The 16832-nt window shown below is 46.0% G+C and overlaps 1 protein-coding gene across 1 annotated transcript in view; it reads right to left on the bottom strand.

Annotated features, from left to right (window-relative positions):
- The window catches only part of LOC147617259 (putative protein phosphatase 2C 59), a 64242-nt gene that overhangs the window by 46610 nt on the left and 800 nt on the right, over positions 1–16832 (bottom strand). The gene's annotated exons all lie outside the window — the stretch shown is intronic.

Below are 16832 nucleotides of genomic sequence, written 5' to 3'. Positions count from 1 at the left end.
GCCCGCCTCCTTCCAAGAGAAAGAGAGCGTGAGAATCTGTTGGCTGGGCGCTTTTTGCAGCCAGCCCACCAGCCTCTCTTCCAAGCCAGTAAAGCACGTGTCTGTGCTGCATCTGCCCGCCCAGACCTTCCTGCAGGCCTATCCACTTTTCAGCAGAGAGAAAGAAAGAGAGAGAGAGAGAGAGAAAGCAGTACTGGCTGTCCCCACGTGTACGCCTCTGTTTCTCCTGCAGTCCCCTCTTTCCAAGAGAGCCTCCCATGCCCTGTTCAGTCCAACGCCTCTGCAGTTGTGCGCTTCCTACAGCTGCCTGCAGCCCATCGCTTGCTTCCATGAGAGAGAGACAGAAGCACCGGAAAACCTGCTCTCCGTCCAGCACGACCTGCAGTCCAGCCCTGTTCGTACACTGTACCAGCAGTCGTAGAGTATTGTACCTGCTGTCGTACCTGCCTGTGCTGTCTGTACCAGCAACTGCAGCCGCCGCCAGTACCTTCAGCATCTGTACGATGTACCTACAACTGTCGTACAGATCTGCAAGAGTTCTCCTGTGCGCAGCCAACATAAGCAGTCCACTTCTCCTCTCTTCCACGCATGAGAAGTTGCACCCTTTTTCCAAAAAGCTAGAGAGAGGGAGAAAAGAGAGAGATAGGCCTCCAAAAGTGGAGTAGCCTCTAAAAATTGCTTAGAGTTCTCCTGTGCGCAGCCAACATAAGCAGTCCACTTCTCCTCTCTTCCACGCATGAGAAGTTGCACCCTTTTTCCAAAAAGCTAGAGAGAGGGAGAAAAGAGAGAGATAGGCCTCCAAAAGTGGAGTAGCCTCTAAAAATTGCTTAGGGGCCTCCCAAGTTTTAAAACTTTTGAAACTTTAATTTGTGGTCACCAAAGGTTATAAAACCTTTTCAATTTAAAGTCTCTTTGCCCCCCTTCACACTTGGGGTTGTACACACATGGGTTTACTTTTTGACTCCAACCTGATGCCATTCACACAGTCCACCATGTCCCCGTGCACACCTGCATCTTGTCCAGAGAAAAACACAGGGTCGTGACATACCCCCCTCTTGAAAAATGGCAAGCGTCCTCGATTGCACTCAATGGCACAGTAAAGCATCTTATGAGCAAAGACACCCCATATGGCAAAAACAATGGCCCTCCAATGCATCTGGGTGATAAAACAATCATCCTGCACAATAGGCCATACTGTCACGCCAAAGTGACAAACACCTCTTGCTTGTTCCTTTAGAACCTACAGCAAAAGTCTAAAATCAAATGGAAACACGTTAATTGTGTTAGCCAAAAACAAAACCATGCATCATTCTACATATGGCACACATATGCATGACACACATATGCATTCGCAAACAATATGCTCCTCAAAAATGCTCTACCTACTCCAAAGTAACAGTCTAAGGGCTGCTCGCAAGCCTTACACCCATGGACATCCCGCAAGACCCACGACTGATGGTACAACATGAGCATATGCAAGCACTCAATGCATCCAAACACTACATCCACTAAGTACTTTCCCACATATGTCTCATGGCCATCCCGCATCCCGCAGGAGTCACACCCAATGGTGCTTCCATGAACATAATAAAGCACTTGATGTATCATACCAATATACATGCAGCACATGACACAATGCAGAGTATTTCCCAATGTATTCTCAATGGTACCAGGATCCAATGGCACCAGAATACAAAAATACCTCTACCTCAAAAAAGTGTATGCATACATGCACAAATAGAGTTCGATCCATATTTCCATGAACCAAACCAACTCTAGGACTGCTCGCAAGACTTATGCCCTCCATAGAGTTATCCATAGTTGCAGTTATAGTTCAAGGTGCGCGCGACTGCCAACTTTACCATCTCATGTGACTAGTACACACTATCATAGAAGTCCCATAAGCAGATGTACTGTCAGCCTCAGTACCTTCGGGTGAATACAAAGATGTCACCAAGCGACTCCTAGATAACAAATGAGCCTGTCTGTAACAAGGGAGCGGAGGTGCTACCCCCCTCTTGAGCATCAGGCAATGCTCCAGACCTATGCTCTGCTGAACCTGAACGAGCCGTAACAAGAGTCGACTCCAACTCATAGGCATCAAGATAAAGCTGCAACTCCTGAGGTGAATCTGCTAAGTCACCCTCCTCCATCCACTTCGCATCCATCAGTGAACCTCCTCCATCCACTTCGTATCCAACAGTGAACAGCTCTTGAACTTCACAGGATAGCGACGGGAAACCTTACCCTGTACCTTTCTTTCCTTATGTGCCAGTATATGCTCAGGAATAAGAACCTCGTCAAGTTCCTCCACTTCCATCTGAGCCTCATCTAATACATCCTCAGGCACCCAAAACCTGCTTGCACTCCACCCAAGTGGTAAGCACAAGTCCTCGATGAAGCATAGTAGATCACCACTGCTAAACATAGAAAGAAACTGTCTTCCGGACCCATGAAGCCTCTATGAAGATACCACCGGTGACAAACTGTTGAAAGCCATAGCCTTCAACGCATCTCCTGCACCATAACACTTCAACTGCTTCTTGTTCCTGGCCGACTACTTCTTGTCCTTGGTGTCTTTTCTCCTGAACTTCATCCTCAGCTCTTGCTCTTCACCTCATATAGGCAAAGACACAAAATCCTGTACTGTGTCCTGCACTTCTTTTTTCACTTTCCTCATGTTGAAGCTTTTGATGTGACTCTCATGAGACAACCACGAGCTCGCCCCCTTAGCAAAGTTGGCGATTGTCCCAACCAAAGCAACCACGGACTCGCCTCCTTGAGAAAGTCGACGATATGTCCCGGCAACGGAACCTTGAAAACCGGCCTAACGGGCGGTGAAACAAACACTCGCACATAAAACACTTCCACGCCATTGAGGACCTAGAAAAGGAAAACAAACAGGGGGAGCTAGAGTGCTCCTGCAAACAGTACACTGACATCGATTGGCCCCAAAACGCAGTGGCGCCCCTTGCGGTATTTCTTTAATTGATTATAAGAGCTTTGATTACAATATAAGGCTGGGAACTCAGCCGACACAGTAGAACTCCTGAAGCCTGCAAAGAACCTGCATCATGGCTTCAACTCCACACGGCATCCCCAAACAAGTCCAACCATTGTTCATATCAAAAGGCTCTCTCACATTGAGTCTGCATACAAAAGCTTTCTCCCATGATCACGGCTGCCACAACCATCCATAGCCTCTCACCCTATGAACAGCATCACACCTTGACACATCCAGTGCTTCTGCGTCACAACAGACTCCCAAACTCTCTCTCAAAAGAGAACTCGTATCACAGCGCAACATACCATACAGTCGACACACCTGTACCAACCCTCTCTACCTTCCAAGGGTACTATCCATCTCTGTATGGGATTCCTTGTCCCCTGCCCAATCAGTAGCAAGGCTGTACCAAACATGTGTCCATTCCTATACCTTCTGCCTGCATGTGACCTATCTCGTGGAGAAACCCAAATACATGTTTCCTCCAGAAACCTACGACCTGTTTCCACATGAAACCCTTAGGCCTGTTTCCCTTTGAAACTTCTGGCAACATAGAGATGCCCATAACTGTAGGTCCCTCTGTTCCTTTCTAGCAGGAAGAAAACAATCTGCTCCATGAGCACGTAGCCATGCGAGCTTGCATCACTCCCATGCCAAGAAACATAACCAAATGACCTGTACTTGCAGTCAAAAACCCAAGCACATAGCTGAATTTGCAGCCAAACAAAAACAGCCCATAAATTGTCCCAAAACAGTCCCGGCTATGGGCCTCCTTCTGCCCGCCTCCTTCCAAGAGAAAGAGAGCGTGAGAATCTGTTGGCTGGGCGCTTTTTGCAGCCAGCCCACCAGCCTCTCTTCCAAGCTAGTAAAGCACGTGTCTGTGCTGCATCTGCCCGCCCAAACCTTCCTGCAGGCCTATCCACTTTTCAGCAGAGAGAAAGAAAGAGAGAGAGAGAGAGAAACCAGTACTGGCTGTCCCCACGTGTACGCCTCTGTTTCTCCTGCAGTCCCCTCTTTCCAAGAGAGCCTCCCATGCCCTGTTCAGTCCAACGCCTCTGCAGTTGTGCGCTTCCTACAGCTGCCTGCAGCCCATCGCTTGCTTCCATGAGAGAGAGACAGAAGCACGAGAAAACCTGCTCTCCGTCCAGCACAACCTGCAGTCCAGCCTTGTTTGTACACTGTACCAGCAGTCGTACAGTATTGTAGCTGCTGTCGTACCTGCCTGCGCTATCTGTACCAGCAACTGCAGCCGCCGCCAGTACCTTCAGCATCCGTGCGCTGTACCTACAGCTGTCGTACAGTATTGTACCTGCCTTGTTCGTACCAGCAGTCGTACAGTATTGTACCTGCTGTCGTACCTGCTTGCGCTGTCTGTACCAGCAACTGCAGCCGCCGCCAGTACCTTCAGCGTCCGTGCGCTGTACCTTTAGCTGTCGTACAGATCTGCAAGAGTTCTCCTGTGCGCAGCCAACATAAGCAGTCCACTTCTCCTCTCTTCCACGCATGAGAAGTTGCACCCTTTTTCCAAAAAGCTAGAGAGAGGGAGAAAGAGAGAGATAGGCCTCCAAAAGTGGAGTAGCCTCTAAAAATTGCTTAGGGGCCTCCCAAGTTTTTAAACTTTTGAAACTTTAATTTTTGGTCACCAAAGGTTATAAAACCTTTTCAATTTAAAGTCTCTTTGCCCCCCTTCACACTTGGGGTTGTACACACATGAGTTTACTTTTTGACTCCAACCTGATGCCATTCACACTGTCCACCATGTCCCCGTGCACACCTGCATCTTGTCCAAAGAAAAACACCTGCATCTTGTCCAAAGAAATACACAGGGTCGTGACACCTAGTGTTGTAGAAATCCTGAACTCAGCTAAAACCCTAATTTGTAGAAACCTTAAATTCAGCCGGGAGTACAGTGGAGAATTCTTTCATCACTACTTCAGCCTAATGCTGGAAGGAATCTGCATTTGACAACCATTTTTGGGTAAGAGCTTCTTGTGTTCTTTAATCTACTCTACATCCACGTTCTTGACCATTAAGGTCTCCTCTGTCATAGCCTAGCACACACATTGGCATGTGTTTGGATGCTAGTGGAGCATAGCTGCTTGTGGCAAGACAGCGAGGATTAGGGAGTGAGATTCTTCTTCGAAAGAAGCTGTGGATTCAACCTCTTCAACGACACAACTTGTTTGAAGATGTTTTCATATGCATGGATGCCCATGAAGCTTGTATGTAATCTCTACCTTGGTAATACAATCAAGTTACAAGGGGGGGGTCGGCCCTTGTAACTACCGACCCCCCTTGTAACTACCTAGCACACACATTGGCATGTGTTTGGATGCTAGTGGAGCATAGCTGCTTGTGGCAAGATAGAGAGGATTGGGGAGTGAGATTCATCTTCGAAAGAAGCTGTGGATTCAACCTCTTCAATGACACAACTTGTTTGAAGATGTTTTCATATGCATGGATGCCCATGAAGCTTGTATGTAATCTACCTTGGTATAATACAATCAAGTTACAAGGGGGGTCGGCCTTTTCTGCCCCTATTGCAATGTCATTCAAAATTTTAGCATTGTTATCTCATTTGGTTTCGTGCCATTTCATCTTGTTTATTAGTATTAATAGTTTAAGAGTGTGACAAGATTGCGCTCAACCCTATTTGGGGTAATTTCTCCACTTCCCAAGTGTCCATAACTCTCCCAAGAGTGTAAGGGTGGCCAAGTCTTGGCTAGGCACCCAAACCCACTTATAAGCTGTCTGCCCATACTTTAATGAAGTATGAACGAAAGTCACTTATAACTTGTCCGCCTACACTTAAATGAGGTATGGACCTGCAAAACAACAAATTTAGCCATAACTCTTAAATGAAGAAACATAGAGTTTAGAGGCACACTTACCACTTGTCTACAGCCCATAAGCTAGGTCAGAATACAGATTCATGTGCACAGTTCACAGGCGGGTGTCCCTTGCCCATAAACTACGCATACAGATCTTACAAGTAGTAAAAATAGTGTACCAAAAAAAAAGCACAAAAAAATGGTTGCCAAATGCAGATTCCTTCGAGCTTTAGGTTGAAGTACTAATGAAAGAATTCTCCATTGTACTCCCGGCTGAAATTAGGGTTTCAGTTGAATTCAGAATCTCTACAATACTAGGGTTCTGAAATTGGGTTTTCTGCAAAAATTAGGGTTTTAGAATTCAGCAGCACCATATGTAGAGATAAGCATAAGCAAAGGTTGAATCATTTGTTTTTGTTGAGAAAATTATGAAAATTAGGATTTTTGGAAAATTAGGGTTTTAAAAATTAGGGTTTCACATATACGCCCATCTAATGAGAGAGAGAGAGGAAGAGAGGATAAGCCTTGGTCCAATTTTGGCAAAAGATTTTTATTGGGCCACTTCCGAAGTGTCCTACTCTCCCAAGAGTGGGAGGGTGGCTGTCACAAACCCCTATATTCTAGGGACATGCGGATGCCTGTCAGGCCTAGAAACATGCGGATGCATGTATGTATTATACCTGGGCATGTGTATGGATCATATGAGTGGATGCATATGAGTCCAAGGACATGGCAGGACATTTGTGGACTTTCGGGCGGTGCCCGTGTGGATTCCGGCCATGCCCCTCTTAGCACAGAGGATTCACACACAGATCTGTGTCTCAAAGCAACACTCTGTGCCTCCCTCTGATCAGCCAAGACTATTCAGCAGGACAGCCATGAGCATACATCTGGCATATCTCATGCACATGATCCAACATCTTAGCACAAACATACATTCACTGTTCAATCTCTGTCTCCACCCTTTTCAATCTGCCATACCCCTCCTCTCACAAGGGGCCAGATAGCTCAAATCTGCAACAGACATAAGCCAACGGAAAGAGAGATAGATGAACAAACTCAGAGCTTACCAAAATCAGCTCATGGATCTGCACCAGAGGAAGTGGTTGTACCAGTCTGTACTTGCACACTTGTTTCAACAACTCTGCTTCACACGTGTGGATGTACCTATCTGTACCTTCCTCTCTGCATCCACTTCCGTGCTGTATCTGCAACCCTTTGATGCTGCACCGCCTGTACCACGAAAAACTCCGCCTATACCAAGGAGAGCGCCGCCTGCAGCTGTACGGCTCTGTCTGTACCAGAAAGTATGCCGCCTACAGCTGTACTGATGCGCTTGCTCCTGCTGTACCCGACTGTACCTCATGGTACAGTTCTGTACCAGCTGTACAGCCACCTGTCAGCAGTCGTACAGGTAACTATACCTGCTGTCCGTACAGTTGTACAGCACCGCCTGTACCTGCTCAAACCCCCTGTCTACGCCACCTGTACCAGCAAGTCATGCAGCAGAGAAGACAGCCGTACTGTACTTGCAATCGTACAGGGCTGTACGGGCTGCACACGTGGACTGTACGGCTGGTTTGCACAAAAAAACAGCAGCCAGAACAGTATTCAGCAATCCCACGCTTCTTCTCCACTCCTCCACGCCTAGACTTGCACGATGCCCAAAAGCTAGAGAGAGAGTCAAGAGAGAGAGGCATGCACTCCAAAAGTGGAGTTGCCTCCTCTCCATATTAATCCTAGGGTCCCAACTTTAATAATAATTAAAGTTCCCTAGGGGCCACTAAGGCCTAGGCGTAACCATTCATAAAACATTAAAATAATAATGTTCTAGTTCCCCCCTTCACACCTAGGGATGACCACACCATTATCTCTGTCCGGGCACCCCACGTGTGAATCATTTGATATTTTGACTCAGCAACCACCATGCCCACACTTGTGCTGTTCCATTTTCATAGGGCCATGACACTAGGTCTTTGAAATTGGGTTTTCTGCAAAAATTAGGGTTTTTGCAAAAATTAGGATTTTTGAAATTTAGGGTTTTAGAATTCAGCAGCACCATATGCAGAGATAAGCATAAGCAAAGATTGAATAACTTGTTTTTGTTGAGAAAATTCTGAAAATTTAGGAGAGAGGATAAGCTTTAGGAATTATTTAGAAAGACCACACTCCCCCTATGGGATAGAACTAGGTCTTACCTACTAATCACATCCTTGTATGTTTACATGGTCAAGGTTTTGACGAGTAGGAAATTTTTCGCCTTGGTCCAACTTTGGCAAAAGATTTTCATTGGGCACTAGCCGACCAGCCTGAAATCATAAATACCTACATGTTTTCAACCTGAAATCATAAATACCTACATGTTTTCAACCTAAAATGGAGAGGGGTCAATTGAATACAAATGAACTTGTCGTTTATAGGCTCTTGGCAACTACGGACAGTTTTATGGACACATAAATACCTACATGTTTTCAACCTGAAATGGAATCCTTCATATGCCTGGCTGACTCGATCTTGGTCCACAAAGATGCCTTTCAATGCTTGTCAAGAACTTGGTACTACCCTAAACCTATGTTTATTTGCTGCCAACTCCAAGGATTAGCCTGGAGATCAGCAATGTCCATCTGTGCACATGACACATCCTCGGACCAACCCAAGCTCCTTGGGCTAAGGCATCCGTGGACCATGTCCCAAGCCTAGGCACAAGCTTCCCGTCATCCGACCACACCAGTAGGATAGAAAACAATACACAACAGACTCACCCCATTTATATAGCTGCAGTCGACCTATAAATAGTCATTGGAGGGATGGACAGACAGAGAGGGTAAACTAGGTGATCGAGGATATCATTCAAGTATTTTGTGGATGAGAACTGTCACGTACACAACAGTGGACATGGATAACCTCACCATTAGTCCAGCTTCGGCAACGTTTTACGGGATATTTAGGGAGCATAGGATCTTCAAGAGTTGTTCAGTTGGAGGTGTTTCCACGTATACATGAAAAGCATGTAGCATGCGGAAGCTTCGAGGGAGATCGGTAACTTCAATGCTCAAAAAAATAGTACACTTGTCGCGACGAAATTAATGCACAAAACTGAATGTAGATGTGCAAATACATATATATATATATAAAGAGAGAGAGAGAGAGAGGGAGAGAGAGAGAGAGAGAGAGGGAGGGAGAAGAGGTCATAGTATTGAGTCTCGAATACCCTCTATAGGACCCCCACCACGAATGGTGTATTTGCTTTTATTAGAATGATGCAAAACTGAAATAAAAGACTGAACCTGAATCTTCTTGGCTGAGATAGATCTCTGCCCTTGACCTTCAATCCTTCACCCCTTCTGCGTTAGCTTGTCCTTGCCTATCCTGGCCCTTTGATCAACTTCAGCACTTGGTGAATTATGAGATGAATGGACTGAAATATGCAATGGGTATATGGGTATTTATACCCCTCTAGGATGCTAGTCGACTGGAATAAACACCAGTCGACTGACTGATAAATACCCCACGACCAGAAAATCAGCATTAAATGCTAGAAAACCTGCGCATCACCTAAATGGGCTGCTGGCTTCTGGCTCCTGGGCAGCCTGTGTGGGCTGCCCCACACCTGGCCTACAGTCCTCTAGGGCTGTGTACCCTGTCGGCTGCCTGTCCAGGAGCCCTAGGGCTGTCCCACAGCCCTTCCATGGCCATCAAGATGCTAGTCGGCTGGAATAAACACCAGTTGGCTGACTGAAAAATACCCCACGACCAGAAAATCAGCATTAAATGCTAGAAAACCTGCACATCACCTAAATGGGCTGCTGGCCATCAGGCACCTCTGCTTCTGGCTCCTAGGCAGCCTGTGTGGGCTGCCCCACACCTGGCCTACAGCCATCTAGGGCTGTGTATGCTGTCAGCTGCCTGTCTAGGAGCCCTAGGGCTGTCCCACAGCCCTTCCATGGCCATCCCATGGCTGGTGGACACAACCAAGGCCTTCTTGGCCCCCTATGGGGGTGGTTCTACACCTTCCCCATGACCATATCTGTTCTTGGGGTAGCCCTATGGGCTGGCCCAACTATCTAGCATCCAGTATCATACCAGATACACAACCACATCCCAGAGGGAGACTCACAACACGGACTAGCACTGTTTCATGTGCAGGACAATGCACACCTGACCTTGGACGCATGTGCAAGACAATGCACACCTGACCTCGGCCAACTGGAATGGAACCTTGGCCGACTCGTCCCGAACTGGGACCAGTTTTCCATCCCACGTCCTGCACCTTCTGTACAGATATGTCTACGTGGCATCCCCTTTTGCTTAACTTGACGGAAGCTACATAGCCTCCAAATAATCCGTCAATGACGCCGGATAGTCGTCGAAAAACTCTTTGTCAAGCCATACCGCTTCGTGGGTCCCTCGGTCCTGAAACTTTGTGAGGAGCTGTTTTTGTCTTCGGCCTGAGCCATGCTTGAAGCGATGCAAAAGGATCTGTTCTGGAACCATAACCTCAGCTTCATCAATAATATCTGGTTTCACCTCGTCTTTAACTTCTAAAGGGATCGGACCTGCATATGGCTTTAACCAACTAACGTGGAACACATCGTGCATAGTCCAACTCAGAGGTAGCTTCAACTTTATTGAAACCTCATTAATCTTTCTCTAGATGGGAAAAGGTCCGAAGCTCCTGAAAGACAACTTTGGGCATCGCTTGCCCACCTATTTCAACCTTTGCTTCATAATCCGAAGATAAACCCAATCCCCTTCTCGACATCTTTTTTTCACGACCCAAGTCTGAATGCATTCTTCTTGGTCCCTTAGTACCTATTTGAGAGTTTAGGGTACTTCCTTATTGTCTAGGCCTCTTTCTAAGACGAGCCTTTTCAAAATATCCAATCACCTTCCTTGACTTCCATTTGTTTCCTATGCTTATCCGCAACTTTCTTATGTTTCTATTGAGATCTTTGGACGGGCATGCACACTTGAGCATAGGTAGTATCCAAGTCTTGTACTTACTTATCTACCTACTGCTAGTATCTCATCTTTTGTGTGAAGGATGGGAGGCAGCACAACTTTGACATAGATACCTTCAAAAGGTGCCTTCCCTGTCGAGAAATGCACGGTGGTGTTGTAGGCAAATTCCACCAAAAGCAAAAACTTCTCCCATGTGGTCTTTTGTTTAGCCACGTAACATTTCAAAAGATCTAGCATGGTTGAATTTGCTATCTCACTCTATCCATCTGTTTGACAAATTTAGCTTTTCATAGAATGTGCAGCGGAAGAAGGGAAAGTGGAAACACAAGAGAGAGATTGAGAGAGAGAGAGAGAGAGAGATGGAGAGGAAACATAGGTGAGAACCTGCTCTCAATATCATCATCCAAAGGAATACACGTCTCGGGCAAGAGGGGAGAAAACCTCGTATGTGAGGGACTGCAGCAAACAATGCTAAGCAAGCAACGAAGAATGAGGGAGGCAAGCCAGCTATATATATGCCCAAAAGTAGGCAGTCGACTAGCATCCACATGACTCGGTAAATGTCCACGACTAGGATAAATATCCAAGGCACAATAAAAATGGAAAATAATATGGGAAAACATATGAGGGGTGACCAGCCCCTATAACTAACATGGTCAATCCTAGAGGCTAAAATAGGACACCAATCAGGAAGCCAACAAGAAGAAGATGATGTCTAACACCCCCTCTCAACACCGGATGCCGAGTGATCTCCAAGAAGCCAGAGACGCCGTCCTCGATCAAAGATGAAAGACTTCAGAAACAGGTACCAAGAAAGCTCCACAAGCAATCTCCTCAGTAACTCAGCTACAAAAGCAACAGAACAAGCTGCTAGGTACACCGCTCCTCTTAACGAAAACAACCAAGTAGATTGCGACATGCTGCTCCAAATAATGGTTCCAAACCCAAGTGTAAGAACACTCCCCGAAGTCGTATGTCGTGTATCTAGCCTAGAGAAAGCATGAAAAACCTCAAAACCAACCAAGATCAAATCTTGTAGATAACCAATCCTAGGAAGAGCAAACTGCTCCTCATTGGAACCCTCAAAAGAAAGAGTCAATCTGCTCCAACTATGTACCAAGAGTAGCTAAATGCTGAAAAGAAGCATCCTCTGAAAAGATCGGCATCGCAAGATGTAAAGACGCTGTAGAAGAGAGGGGTCCATCTGCTCAAACTCCATACCATGAGTTACCCAATGCTATAGGTTGCGACATGTTACTCCAAATAATGATTCCAAACCCAAGTGTAAGAACACTCCCCAAAGTCATATGTCGAATATCCAGCCTGGAGAAGATATGAAAAACCTCAAAACCAACCAAGATCAGATCCTGTACATAACCAATCCTGGGAAGAGCAATCATCGGAACCCTCAAAAGGAATAGAGTCAATCTACTCCAACTCTGTACCAAGAGTAGCTAAATGCTGAAAAGAAGCATCCTTTGAAAAGGTCGGCATCGCAAGATGTAAAGACTGTAGAAAAGAAGAGGTCCATCTGCTCAAACTCCATACCAGAGTTGCCTAATGCTGTACATAAGTACACGCCACTGAGATGGGCATCGCAAGATGAAAGGACTCCACATCCCCCTCTGAAAAAAGATATCATCAGACTGGTACAAGCCCAACCTGATTTTGATCCAAATCCAAAAAAACTCTAAAAGTACCACTGTGTCCCAAGCACGGTTAGCAACCACAGATCCAAAGCATCCCACTGAGTCCAAAAAACCATCCTCCAAGACAACAAACCTGCAGAACTCGCGAGGGGAGAGGCATCCTCAGAAGCATCACAAAGAGAGGCAGAGGTAGACTGTTCCATAAGTAGAATCGGATCCCAAGAATCAGCAACAAATAAGTGATCCATGTGAAAGGATCACACCTCACAAGCAAAACACCCTCCTTGTTCTGCAAACACTGCAAAGAACACACGCTCGAACAAAATAAACTCTGCTCAAGATCTCTGAAAAGATCACTACTCTCCTCTAAACTCTGTAAATTCATGTCACAGAAGAAAGTCTCCACAAATACAAAACAGCTCCCGAAACTGATCCTCAAGTGAAGTAGCTGGAGTAGGGCCCCCTCTCAGTGTAGAAAACTCCTGTGGGAAGCAAAACGCAACCAAAACACTGCTGTCCAACAAAAAACAGCACTCCACCGCCAATAGAAGGCAAGGAACATGAAATTGGGAAACCATGTAGGCCAACAACAAAACACAAGTATAGATGCTTCAAAATCAGCAAAACGCTGACTGAAATCAGAAATTCAATATCCTCCTCAAGTACCAAACTGCCTCCAAAGCCACAATCCAAACAAGATACCCCCTCTGCAAGTGATCTCTGTCCACTGGAGAAGAAAACGCAGCCAAACAAGGGCTACAAGCCTGAAAAGTCAGGCCAACCAATGTCCACGTCTCCTATGAGGAAAAACGCTGAAGAGAAGGGACCTTCGGGTCCAACAAATGAAGCCCAGGTGAAGGTAGAGCTACCAGGCAAGATCAGTTCAGAAAAACGCAACCACCATGGCTGCAAATCTGAAAACGCAAAGGTATTCGGGGCAATAAAAAGGGCAAACTCTAGAAACACATAAGAAATAGGTACACCCAAGCCTCAAATCAGCAAATCAGCATCAGAAAACCTGTAAAAGAAAAAACGAAGCATGTAGGCTGTTGCTGTCATGCACCGATATGTGGAGGAATCTCAGGGGTCAAACCTGTAAAGGATAACCTCGGGTTGCAATGGAGAAGCACCTGGAAGGGGCAGGCGACCAGCAACAATTCTGAGGAAAAAAAACGCAGATCTGTCCATCTGCAAAAAAAACGCAGAAACGTAGGATGTAGAGGAGGGAGCATCCAACATTGAAGATCATCGGTGCTCTAATACCATGATAGAATGTGCAATGGAAGAAGGGAAAGTGGAAACACAAGAGAGAAAGTGACTCTTCAAAAGAGAGTGGTTGTCTTGGGGTCTCTGCCCCACAGTATGAGACCAACACCTTGTCTACCTTCTCCACCCCTGTGTCTAGGGCATGAACACAATACAACCTCTACAATATAGCACTCCCGACCTAGGTGACTTGCGCATGTACACAATACAATCTATACAACACAGCACTTCCGACAAACAAGCCCTGAATACACATAAGTCGAAGATGATGAGCAACAACACATCTCTTCCAAGAACATCATCCTGTGCATCTTAACTTGATCCTCTGTATCCCAATCTCGTGAACAAGGTCTGCAATCCACGATGAGAGAGAGAAAGAAACCTCTTGGCTGTTGGCCCCTCGGTGCCTCCTTCAACTCGCCTCCTTCCAAGAGTCAAGCGTTCTGTGGCCGCTTGCAGTCCTCTGCCCCTTCCAAAAGAAAGAGAGAGAGAGAGAGAGAGAGAGAGAGAGAGAGAGAGAGAACTGTTCAGCTGTGCGCTTCCATCTAGCCAACAGTCGCCTTGATATGCTTGCATTGGCTGCTTCCACACATGCAGCCCACTTACTTGCACCCGCCTGACTGCCCGACTGGCTGTAGAGAGTTTCCTGCTTGGCTCCCGTTGTTGGGAGCAGCTACCTATGCGCAGCCGCCTGGCTACATGTAGCCCGTACGCGCAGTCCTTGAAGTTCCACATGTGCAACCCTACACAGCCCGTTGGGCGCTCGCAGCACGCCTGGCTGTTTCCATACACGTAGACGGTTGGCACCGGTTGCTGGCTACAAACAATATGGTGCTGGGAATGATTGATTACAAGTGGGAGAGTTGCCAGCCCACGACCACAATAAAGTTGAAAAAATATACTTCTACCACTATACGGTCTAGATCCCACACTAGAGATGCACATAAAATTCTAACACCCCCTCTACAGCTCATAGTGTGCAAAAGTCGAAAGAAGAAAACTAATGAAGAAGATGCGACCGTGTACACCCTAGTACCGGTAGGATTCTGAATACACCACAAAAGATGCACCTACCAACCTATCTCTTCAAAAACATAATGCCACCTTGAACCACAAAGAAATCTGCTTCGCTCTAAATTCCCGCACCACTGTGCAGTGAACTCCATTCACCTCAACACTAGACGATGAAAACATCACATTCTAGAACCTCGAACAATGAACTTGGAACACATCCAGTTCATAACTTCTGCTACACCAAGCAATGAAAAATCTAAAAGATTGGTAGAGACCTGGCATCGGAAAGCTTTGGTGACCAGATTTGTCCCATCAAGCTTGTCCTCCTTTGTTGTACACAGGGGAGCCATATCGACAACAAAAGAAACACCACCGCTGCAAGAAAACCGCTTGAAAACCTCGAATCTCAACACTCCACGACTACTCTCAAGCACATCCATCGAATAATAGCAAGAGGACCAATCAGCCCAGAAAACTGAGAAACGAAGGGGCTGGACAGCAGCAAAACAGTCCACATAAAACCTCCAGGAAACACCAAACAGGAAGGGAGGAAAGCCAAGGAAGAAGGGAAATTGTTGAAGCCACTTGTCGGGCTGCACCACTGGTGAAGAAATCACCTTTCCCTGCTGTCAAAACTGTAAAAACAGCCCACCGATCACCAGCACAACGCCCCCCATATTGCACCTGGACTCCAGGAGGGAAACACAAGGCAGGAGCACTAGAAGAGAAAACGCTAATGAAGGAGCGATACAGCAGAAAACACAGCCTCCAGAAGAAAATGCAGCCACTTGTAGCTTGACCCTGACGACTAGCCAGAAGCTTTGCAGCAGGGATAGCCCACAGAAGAACCACTGATGTGGAAGACACCACTTTGGAGAAGAAAAATGCAGCCACCTGTTAAAAAATGCAGCAACACTTCTTCTCCAAAAAACGGAGAAGAGAGGAAGGGAACAAAACACAGATGATGGCAGCCAGGACCTAGACATCTGATAGAAGTAGACAAAGTAGACCATCAGAGAGAGGGAGAGAGTAGGCAATGATCAAGTTCTATCGTCATAGCATGAGATTACAAAGGGGTTGTACAGCCCACAGATGGGCTTCAGACAATATGCGCTAGGAATGATTGATTACATACAAGTGGGAGAGAGGCCCTTAATATAGGGAGGTCATGTAGCTGGCTGACTGCACCATGAACAGGCCGACAGCAGCCCACGACCACAATAAAGTAGGAAAAATACATGTTTGCCAATATATGGTCCAGATCCCACACTACAGATGCACATAAAATTCCAAGAGGGGCGTGTGACAAAGTCACCATGGCAGTAACTTCTGCTCATTTTGGGTGGAATCACCAAGTCCCCACCATTGTAAGAGAATAAGCAAGCTCAATACATGCAACTTATAAAAGAAATGACTAGAAGATAACTCATATTGGGCTTTCCTATACTCCCTTTTCAATCTCCAATTCGGCATTCAAGCATATTCCTATTTTAGCAAGCAGGGGATGGGGAGGGGGGAAGGGGAAGGGGAAGGAGAGGGGGGGGTCAAAGTCACCATGAAAGTACAATTCTGTTGATTTAAGATGGAATCACCAAGTATTCCCACCATTAAGAAAAAGCAACAAACCTCAGTCCATGAAATTCCTATCCCCTCTTCAATCTCCATTCGACATTCCAACCTCCTAATAACCTATGATTTGGGGTTTAATTGCATATAGCATCCCTCAAATTTTTCTCAAAATAAACAGGATGGTATATTGACCTGTTGTTGATCTCCAAAGAAAATCATGACTACCACTACCACTACCACTACTGGTGCATTAAGTTGCATGTAAAAATTCACCTCAAGGGTTGGATGACATAGTGCCTCCAACTCAAAATTGATATCCTCGGGAGATATCCTCTTTACATATATTCACTTAAAAGAGAGATCTTGTAGCTATGTTCTAGATCACACATAGCCATGAGCAGGTACATAGCTATTTGCATCTTGACCTTTCATATATGGTACTTTGACCCATCAAATCTATCATTCTTATGAAAGTATGGCATGTGTAATGTATGTCAATATATGTTTAATGCATGCTGACATTGACAAACAATGACT

The sequence above is a fragment of the Cibotium barometz genome, chromosome 37 (genome assembly GCF_041138505.1).
Source record: "Cibotium barometz isolate CiBa-2024 chromosome 37, ASM4113850v1, whole genome shotgun sequence".
Taxonomy (NCBI): Eukaryota; Viridiplantae; Streptophyta; class Polypodiopsida; order Cyatheales; family Cibotiaceae; genus Cibotium; species Cibotium barometz.
The sequence above is the reverse complement of the archived record's forward strand: the minus strand, read 5'-3'. Positions and strand labels throughout refer to the sequence as shown.